An 11683-nucleotide genomic window follows, 5' to 3' on the forward strand; every position below is an offset into this window, starting at 1 on the left:
AGTATAGATCATGATGTTACATGTATACACCATGAAGGTTAACTTACATTTGTACGGCGGTTTTACATGTATACACCATGAAGGTTAACTTACATTTGTACGGCGGTTTTACATGTATACACCATGAAGGTTAACTTACATTTGTACGGCGGTTTTACATGTATACACCATGAAGGTTAACTTACATTTGTACGGCGGTTTTACATGTATACCCCATAAAAGTTAACTTGCATTTGTGCGTCGGTTTTACATGTACATGTATACACTATGAAGGTTATCTTACATTTGTACGGCGGTTTTACATGTATACACCATGAAGGTTAACTTACATTTGTACGGCGGTTTTACATGTATACACCATGAAGGTTAACTTACATTTGTACGGCGGTTTTACATGTATACCCCATAAAGGTTAACTTGCATTTGTACGTCGGTTTTACATGTATACACCATGAAGGTTAACTTACATTTGTACGGCGGTTTTACATGTATACACCATGAAGGTTAACTTACATTTGTACGGCGGTTTTACATGTATACACCATGAAGGTTAACTTACATTTGTACGGCGGTTTTACATGTATACCCCATGAAGGTTAACTTGCATTTGTACGGCGGTTTTACATGTATACACCATGAAGGTTAACTTACATTTGTACGGCGGTTTTACATGTATACACCATGAAGGTTGACTTACATTTGTACGGCGGTTTTACATGTATACACCATGAAGGTTAACTTACATTTCATTTTGTACGGCGGTTTTACATGTATACACCATGAAGCTTAACCTACATTTGTACGGCGGTTTTACATGTATACACCATGAAGGTTAACCTACATTTGTACGGCAGTTTTACATGTATACACCATGAAGGTTAACTTACATTTGTACGGCGGTTTTAATGACACGAACCTGCTAAAACTGGACAAAGAAAGTTGCCAAATTATAATATTGACAAGGAGTGACGTGGAAGAAATGTTTTGCAAAGTCAGACAACGCTTACAAATCTTGCACCCCACCATTCGCAAACCTAATGGAATGATTGTCTCTAGATTTTCTATTCCATAACCACCTGATTAGGAAATATCTATTTTCAATTATCTTAAAAAGTGCACTAAGGATACATTATTGTCAGGTCAAAAAGGCTTTGAATATACACAACGATTGGCCTACTTGCTTTGTGAAGGCAGTGCCTAGTTTCCATTGATTAAATTATATTTTCCTTGACGGATCATTTTACCGAAAGAAAGACTTAAAAGTGTATTACTTGTGTCACACATAGATATAAAACAATACTTTACATGTTATATATGTGTCATATCTTTTGGATAGTTTTGTGGTGTTTCGTAAATTATACCATAGCTTTTGTTGAAAGCCTCGTCAATAACTCATGAGACGTCTATGGTAGATGACTTCTTTAACCCCTTAACCCCCGAAACGAGGTCCTTAGTAATGTATACATTTTTGTTCTTCATGTAACCATGGTGGCAAATACTGATCGATTGACAAAACAAATAACGCCAACTTTATTTTCTAGATACCATAGGGACCATTGAATATACATTTGGTCGGAATTGGTTCGTTGGATTCAGAGGCCAAATTGTTTTAAGAGTTCGACAGCATTTGCAAAGTGGTGATAATAGCTTACCTGGTCGAGAAAAAAATGGGGATAATATCTCGTCAACAAGAACTGATATATGATATCTATATCCCAGTCGCAATGAAAAACAAATTATATCTTCCGTTTCTTTGTCAGTCTATTTATCGAACTCATTTAAGAGTTTGATGAGTGGAATCAAACCTTCATTTTCATTTGTGAGGATCTAAACACATTCAAGGTTCTACCACGGCAACTAGAAATGACATTGAGCATCCTCCAAAAAATGATGATACATTTCAGATCACCAGTTTCAAGAGGTTCTGACAAGTGAAAACCTTCATTCAGATTTTAAAAGAATGTAATTACATGATTGTATACTATGAATAATTCATAAAAAAAATTACCCTCCGAAAACTCGTTATGTCGAATATAAAAAGGAACAAAGCATGAGTGAAAATAAAACCAATTAAAATTGAAACAAGGCAACAAAAAATATAACTAAGCAAATATGTGAATATGGTAATAATCATTATGACTCTGAAACTGAACAAATTCAAGAATATGGCAATAATGATAGTTATCAAAGGTACCAGGATTATAATTTAGTACGCCAGACGCGCGTTTCGTCTATATAAGACTCATCAGTGACGCTCAAATATTTATAAAGCCAAACCAGTACAAAGTTGAAGAGCATTGGGGAACTCACATCAGGCGAAATCGCAATCAAAACAAGCGCAAATGTGAACATCTCATTAGAAAAACTTAAACTAAGCAAAATTGTGGTAAAGACATTAGAACCCATTAAACCAAATAAAACTGTGGCGTGTTATCAATGAAAATTAATATAAACAAAACTGTTAGCTCAACAACCGCACAACTTACACAAAACGTAACCTGTGATCATGGTAATATCAAACCTTGAATCATGCGAGATCTGTAGCATGGTAATATTGAAATTTCAACCTAGAAAATATAAAAATGCAATTGAAAAACCACCACCGTGCAAAATATTAACATGGCAATTATCGTAAAATGAGAACCAGTCAAGAATGTGCATGGTAACAGTGAAACTTAAAAGAAGCAAAATTGTTGTGATCGCAATAGCGATTCTCAACCAAGCAAAAAAGTGGACATGGCAACACTTAAACTTAAACCAAGCCAAAATGTGGACATGGCAAAAGTGACACCTGAACAAAGCAAAACTTGGAACTTGGAAAATTTTAATCGAGCAAGAATGTGAAAATGGCAACATTTAAACTCAGACCAAGCAACACAGTGGACATGGCAAATGATGAAACTTAAACCAAGCAATACTGTGGACATGAAAAATAGTGTAACTTAAACCAAGCAAAACTTAGGACATGGCAAATAATGAAATCTTAAACCAAGAAAAACTGTTGCTATGGCAAATGTGAAACTTAAACCAAGCAAAATCGTGAACATGACAAATAGTGAAACTAAAACCAAGCAAAACTGTTGCAATGGCAAATGTGAAACTAAACCAAGTAAAGCATTGAACATGGCAAATAGTGCAACTAAAACCAAGCAAAACTGTGGACATGGCGAATAGTGAAATTTAAACCTAGCAAAATTATGGACGTGGAAAAAAGTGAAATTTTGAGATGGAAAATTGTGAAACGTAAACCAAGCAAAACAGTGAACATGGCAAACAGGGCAACTTAACCAAGCAAAACTCTAGACATGACAAATAGTGAAACTTAAACCAAGCAAAACAGTTACAAATAAATTGCAAATGTGAAACATAAACCAAGCAAAACAGTTACAAATAAATTGCAAATGTGAAACATAAACCAAGCCTGGTCCGAGAGACAAATATAGTCTCTAGTGTTGACAGTGGGTTACTTGCCAATATTTTTTATACCCCTTCCAAATTTTTTTCTCCATGTTTTATGCCTCAAATGGCAAGTAGGGGAGTGAAATTACACTGTAAAAAAATTTGGTTCAAGAATTTTAAAGTTGAAAAAAGGTTAAAAACTAGCACTTCGGAAGCTGTCAAAAGATTCCAAGACGCCCTAAACATAAAATAGTAGTACAACACACTGTAAAAAATTTATTGAGAAAGCGCAGGTGGGTTTTTTTAAATTTTCATTTATGTTCTAAAAGAAATGCACTACGAAATAATTGTGGTCTCGGACCAAACCTGTTAACATGACAAATGGTGAAACGTAAACCAAGCAAAACTGTGGATATGACAAATAGTTAAACTTGAACCAAGCAAAACTGTTGCAATGGCAAATATGAAACTTAAACCTAGCAAAACTGTGACAGTGGACATTGCAACGGTACACCTTAAACCAAGCAAAACTGTTGCAAAGGCAATTGTGAGAGTTTATCCAAGCACAGTAAACTGAGAATATCTCAACTGTGAAACTCATACCAAACAAAGCTTTGAACGTGTCAAACGTAAACACAGAAAAGAAAAGATCATGATATAAATAAATCTTATATCAAGCGAGAATAGGTACATGGTATTGGTGAAACTAAACCAATTGAATGTGTACATTGAAAAGAATATCTTAATCTTGTAAAATATGGAACATGGCAATATTTTGTTTCCGATTATGAAATTTTCTATGGCGCATAAATTTTCTTGAAAATGAAACTACTAGCATCTTGTTTCGTGCGGAGTGAACTCTAACAAAAAGTTTGAATCTGCAATACATTCATGCATTAGATGTGTTAATATTATCGCAAAAGAGACAACAAAAAAGTATCAACAGCAAAGATATAAATGTTCATATAAAGCCTTACATCATGCAACAATGAGCAAAATGCATACATTATTTTAAACTATGGCAATAAAACATTTGGAAATCATGAGGAAAAAAATAACTCCATAAATGAGCAAATTAATATGTAAAAAATCACATTTCAAACCCGCAATATATGCGTATGCATGTATGTACCGATAAAAAAAAACAATTGGTCAGTGAATGTCTAATGTAGCAATTTAATAGTGTTTTGATACTTAGAGAATTTGGTTAAAAATATATTTTATTTACAACTGTTATGGACTAGGAACGATTCAGAACTTAACGTGGTGTATGGACACTTACATAGAAACAAACGGTTACGGTTTTGGAAATTAAATACACCAAAAAGAAAAGATATAACAGCAATTCATACTGCCTTTCAAAAGCAGTTATATAGAGTAAGATGACAGCGTATTTTTAGAATAAGAGATACAGATAAAAACATATGTTATTTCTATGTAAAATTGAGAACGGAAATGGGGAATGTGTCGAAGAGACAACAACCCGACCAACGAACAGACAACAGCAGAAGGTCATCAATAGTTATTCAATACAGCGAGAAACTCCAGCACCCGGATGCGTCCTTCAGCTGGCCCTAGTTCAGTGATAATGGACGTCATACTAAACTCCAAATTATACACAAGAAACTAAAATTAAAACTTAGATGTATTATATCTTCTTACATTGTAGCTGGCGTCATGTATGAGAAGACTACATCTAATACTTTTTTTACGCTGGGTTTTCTTTCTAATTCACGTGCTCTTATTCATTTCTTAGATAGTAACATGGGTTGTAACATGGGTTGATTTTCTTTAAAGCTTTAATGTTCCCTTATATTACATTCAATATTATTACCCTTGTTACACATGGAACCTCCTTGACATAGATACATTCATAAAAGAGTGCAAGAACAATCAGCAATGACATCTTCAAACAATTGTATCTTTAAAGCATATTTTAAAATCCCTTGAAGATATTTACATTTATCTATTAATTTCTATAAATATATTTGTCACTAGTCAGCCGACATAAATCATTCTCTTATCTTTTTATGTCTATTACTTTAAACACTAATTCGATTTCATGTTCTTTTAAATAGTTTGTATGTCACAATAACGCACACGCTAACGTATAGTTATATTATCTTGCCAGACTCCGAACAGATAGCTGCATGATATAATTGAAGTACTATTCAGCAAGAAATGGAAATATTTTTCAACATCATATGTGTATCGTTAATGTTTCAATATGGCAAGTTTATTTAATTGATAAATCATTGATATACTTTTTACTGAATTTTAAAAATATGCACATCAACACTAGGACTATTATACTATAATAGTCTAATAGTCCCAATACTATAATAGTCCCAAATCAACATAAAGGAAAATTTCGTTATTAAGAATTACTCCAAATTTTATTACATTACCAAGAATTTTAAACCATTTATTTTGCAGCATTTGGAATCTGTGCTTTTCCATGTTGGCAGCAGAACCGAGGATTTGCAAGAATAAATGAAGACGGCAGTGACTTTTTTGTCGGCGCAGTCAGTAAAACTAACAGAACTACACTAGAAGTTTCGGTCAACGGTTCATCTGTATTTACACAGGAATGTTACGCGAGAGCAGGTCCATTTACTGTGATTAAGTATGTATAATAAGTTTCATATACATTTATAATATTAAGTTTGATTTGTATTAATATTCTATAGTATCTTATTTATATATATATATATGATTGTCTTCTTTTATTCGTGGTCTCCATTGATATTATTGATAACCATTTTTTTGTAAATACTTGAGTTGAAAAATCAACAGGCATATTTTGATTTAATTTTAAACATGACAAACTATCATTTGCTTAATTTTGCTGACATACACAGCTACTTTTGCATAGGTACTATTTCTGTACTAAAAATGTGTAGTACTGGAAATTTACTTTTAATATTCAGTACTATTGTGTTTCTACAAAATCCCTTAAATGGTGGCAATATTTAGGTACCTGTATTTTACAGTACTGTATTTGTACTTGAAATTTAGGTACATGTACTACAGATTTTTGGTTACTACCGTTAACGTTACATTTTCAGCATTTTGTAAGATTTTTCTATTTTAAATCTCTCAAAGTTATGATTTTTAAACATGGAAAATTGTACAAAAATATTTAGTGCAAATCAAGTACTGTAAAATACAAGTACCTAAATATTACCATAATTTTAAAGTAAAGAAATAGTACTAAATATTAAAAGTAAATTTCCAGTACTGCATATTTTTAATACAGAAGTAGTACCTATGCAAAAGTATCTGTGTAGACAACGGATTGACATTTAGCTAACAGTACGCAATGGAGAACTGGATTTATTAAAAAAAAAAAATTAATGATCAAGAAAAAAGAAAAAGTGCAATTTCATGCATCACAATTATGACAGGCTTAATTTGTCTCCTATGTGGTCTACATACTATGAAAATGACTTATACATAAACAAATATTACAAACTAAACTATATTGTATTAAATCAAATACAACACGTAATATAAGATAAGGAAACATCTGTGTTAAGAGTATCGAACACATTTGTAAAGATTAATATTCAATATTTTCCAGACGGACTTTTACAAGTGGTGATTTCTACTCATGTAGCAAGAATATTATAACAAATGGATTCCCGGACGTGCTGGTATCTTTTGTCAAACCACTAAGTAAGATATATTGTGTCTAAGGTGGTATGTCTAATTTCTTCCGTGTCAATATTAAGGTTCTAACATAATTAAATTTGAATATGAAACAAACATTATAATATACGGATTTTACACTTTTTTATTCAAATTTTGCATGTTTTACCTTGTTATTGTTTACTTAACATTGAGTGTAAATTGTACTTTATATTGCTGTTTATATTTGTTGTAAATTTGGCATTTCATTGTTAAATTGCACATTGATGGATAGATTTTTTTTTAAATATGAATTACATGTAGTTTATGCATGAAAGATAATATATTATTTACATGCATTAGAAACTTTGGTTTAGAATAGTTTTTTCATATATATTTTGGATGTAAAATGCTAAAAAATTTCCGAAAAAAATTTATTTTAGAAATTATATATGCCTTTATAAATAGGAGTTTTGAACTATTTTTAGACAGTTACAGATCGATAAGGTCAACAGTTACTGTTTAGCAATAACCGATTTTTTTTTAATTTTCATTTGTAAAATAGACTAAATGAAACGATCAATAGCTTGATGCAGTGTGATATAGAGAAGTGATGAATATACATGTTTAGAAGCCTTTTGGTATTTTTTTCCGTCCGGGTTGTTTTAAGTTAAAATGTTTATATGTTCATAATGTTATACAAGAAGAATGATTGTCACTTCCTTTTATTCTTGTGGAATGAGTTTGGATGGTTATTTAATATTTTAACTGGCGCTGTACAATTTTTCCAACATTGATTTTTTTTTTTAAATCATTAGAAAGTATAATCACAAAAATACTTAACTCGGAGGAAAATTCAAAAATGAAAAATTTCTAATAAAATGGCAACATTAAAAGCACAAATACATCAAGCAAATTGATAACAACTGTCATATTCCTGCATTGGTACAGACATCTTCTTATGTAGAAAATGGTGGATTGAACAAGGATTTATAGCTAGATAAACCTCTCACTTGTATGGCAGTCCATCAAATTAGATTCGTTTGAGTGTGTAAAAAAACACCAGCACAGTCATGTACTATGATAAATCTACGCTCAGTAGAATATAATGAAATTTTTAAATGTGTCCAAATGCTCCATGTTTGCGATTTAACGTTAACTTTGCAAATATTCTTTAGATAAAACACTCTGAAATTTATGTCTCATTTTTCTAAATTTATTATAAACTTTTTGTAAGCATGACTAAGTAAAGACATCAAGTAGAATCGTCATAGATTATGCTGCAAATATTGTAATTCTGAATACATAAATTACAATGTATATTTTACAAAGACGTTCAAACTTATGTATGTTACAGAGCGTTTTGAGAGTCCTCCAACTTTGTGTGCTGTATGTAATGGCGATTTTCCTTCTTTACAGTTAGTTAAAGGTATATTATAAAGATCTTATCTATAATTGATTTCACTAACCCGTTAACCTAACCAAAAGACACTAAATCAAACGTATCACCACATGGTGTACTTTTCACGCATGGATAATCTACTTATCAGAAAGTGAAGTGCATAATGTTTTGATGTCATAATGCCTCAGTGTGTTTTAAGTGTGAATTGAAAGTCTTTTATAATCTGATTTGAAAAAAAAAATCTGTGAAAATTAGTTCAAAAAGTGTACAGCTTTCCTGAACTTACAACTGAAACCCATTGTGAAATGGTTACACATACAAAATGTAATTAGCATACGAAACTACTAGACTAGTGTAGTGATACAATATCTGTCTAACGTCTTTCCTTCTCATACCGCTTGTATGCCGTTTGACACTTTACGCTAATGGTGAAACAATCATGATAAATAATATACTCGATGTTGTTTGTGTGGCTTTGAGGTGTATTTAACTTCTCTTACCATTGAGACACATCCAATTGATCATTTAACAAATTTGGTCAAACTGACAAACCACAGACGTAAATCTTTAATCTCTGTATCTTAGTAAACATAGCTTTTTGTTGGACGTTTTTCAATATCTTCCTCTTTTCAGCCTAGTAGGCAAACAATATACTTAAAAACCCGACCGAAAACTTTCAGAAAACAGGATAAAGAGTTTGGCATATTTGATACGTCCGGAATAACCTATGATCAAATATCGGCATAATATTCTTGCTGTTCGGTGTGAGCCAAGGCTCCGTGTTGAAGGCCGTACCTTGACCTATAATGGCTTACTTTTATATATTGTTATAATTTTAATTGAGAGTTGTCTCATTGGCACTCATACCACATCTTCTTATATCTATATATGAACCTTTGTTAAATTATGTTTGAAACAGATATTTTTGAAATAATTTCAGACATCGTTATTGGTAAGTAAACATTTGGTGTAGATGTTTTGTTATTCAACATTAAATATGCAGGTAAACTAAGAAATATATTTTAACCTTGTTCAATTCTTAAGCAAACTTTAAACGGCTATGGGAATAAACTCTCTTAACTTTCTGACCCCCACATGGTAAGTGCCACGATATTATGTATGCTGGTGAAAGTTGCATGAAACACCAATAATCAATCATTCCATCAATTAAATATTAGCATGTAGTTTTTCCTTTAAAAGTTAATAAACCTCATTATAATGATGAATTTGGATGCATTACTGTCAAACAAGTTTTGTCTGGATACCAAACGTTTGAAATCTCAAGTGTTCATTATTTTATTATTATAACAGAAGCAAAACGGTAGGGGAATCATTTGTGTCTTGGTTTTTTATGATTGTTTTCTATTTGTACTCTGGTAAAACTTATAAAACCTCACATGTGAATATTCAAAAGATTGTAACAACATATTCAGAAAAGGAACAGTGAACAGATATGTTCTATGTATTTAACGCTATGTTCTATTTTTAGATTGCAAAGTCGGTAAGTATTGGTAAAATTGAGAATGGAAATGGGGAATGTGTCAAAGAGACAACAACCCGACCAAATAAAAAACAACAGCAGAGGGTCACCAATAGGTCTTCAATGTAGCGAGAAATTTCCGCACCCGGAGGCGTCCTTCAGCTGGCCCCTAAACAAATATATACTAGTCCAGTGATAATGAACGCCATACAAATTTCCAAATTGTACACAAGAAACTAAAATTAAAATAATACAAGACTAACAAAGGCCAGAGGCTCCTGACTTGGGACAGGCGCAAAAATGCGGCGGGGTTAAACATGTTTGTGAGATCTCAACCCTCCCCCTATACCTCTAACCAAGTATTGGTATCCACATTTGTTGTAACGGTATTATTTACCATTCCTTTTTTGTTGTATATATATTTTCTTTTTTTGTTTTTCTTTTATTTTACGACCTTGCATCTTAGAAGAGCGAAGGTTTTAAGACTACCGAGTACTACAATTGTATTTGTCAGTTTTTGCTTTTTGTCTCTTTGTGTAAAAACAGTATTCATGAATATGAATTGGTGTTACCATCGGTTCAGCGCATTAACATCTTAACGTTCAGTTGCTAATCGGTATGTGTTTTGCTAATTGTTGAAGGACGTATGGTCAATCATAGTAGCTTTGGCCTCTGGAAGAGAGTTGTCTCGTTAGCAATCGCATGAAATTCTTTTTTTTTTATAATGAACGAATGTCATCTGTCATAAAAAACAGCAACATTAAAACGCATTATATGTAAACAAATCAACTTTCATGATACTTTTTCATGATGTAATTATATTAAATGCATACTTTTAAACGTTAGTCGATATACATTATTTTTCGGTCATAGGATCAGGTTACTAAAATATAATGGTATTTTGCATAGCAAAAACATTGCCCTAGATAATGTGATAAATATGATATGGAGGGTTAATAAAGGAGCTATAATAGCTCATATGACACTTTTGCGTATCTATGACAATTGAAAACCTTTGAAAATACAACGAGTCATATTTTAAAGCTTTTAACTAAAATACAATCTCACCAAGAAAATCATACTTATACTTCCATTTTATTTTAATATAGGGAGATGTAAATTGAAGTTTTAAATTTTAAAACCTGTACTAATTATTATTTTTTTGGTTTTAGTGCAATTACCAGGTGAGTTCATAGTTTTAATTATGTTTACACGTATGGTTTATAAACATTTATTTACAACGTGCCTTCAGGTTTCAAATAATTGATGAAAATAATAATAAATATTTAACAATACATAAATGCTGAATTTAAAACAAATTTTGGCAAAAAAATGTTGGAAAACAATTGTTCGTGTGCTCATTTGCATTGGTTGTATATCTGATGTCACTTTGCAAAGAAGGCCTTTAAATTAATTCTATCACTTCTATACTATTAACGTACATTTGGATTATATTTTTAGATATTGGCTGCACTATCCCTTCGGTGTGTCCAGTGACCAGCGAAGGGCAAATTAGATGCCCAGATTGTTTCCGTGGAAATGAACTCTTTGGAGATGGTGTCTGTTGTGAAGAAACTGAGTTTCAATAAAATAAATATATAAACATCTATGATTAATAAATTCAGAATAAACATATTTTATGTTGCTCTTCAACTTCGTACTTTGTTTGGCCTTTAACACTGTTTGATTCGAGCGTCACTGATGCGTCTTTTGTAGCAAAACGAGCGTCTGGCGCAAATACAAAATTTCATTCCTGGTATCTATATATGATG

The sequence above is a fragment of the Mytilus edulis genome, chromosome 10 (genome assembly GCF_963676685.1).
Source record: "Mytilus edulis chromosome 10, xbMytEdul2.2, whole genome shotgun sequence".
In the NCBI taxonomy this organism is placed as follows: domain Eukaryota; kingdom Metazoa; phylum Mollusca; class Bivalvia; order Mytilida; family Mytilidae; genus Mytilus; species Mytilus edulis.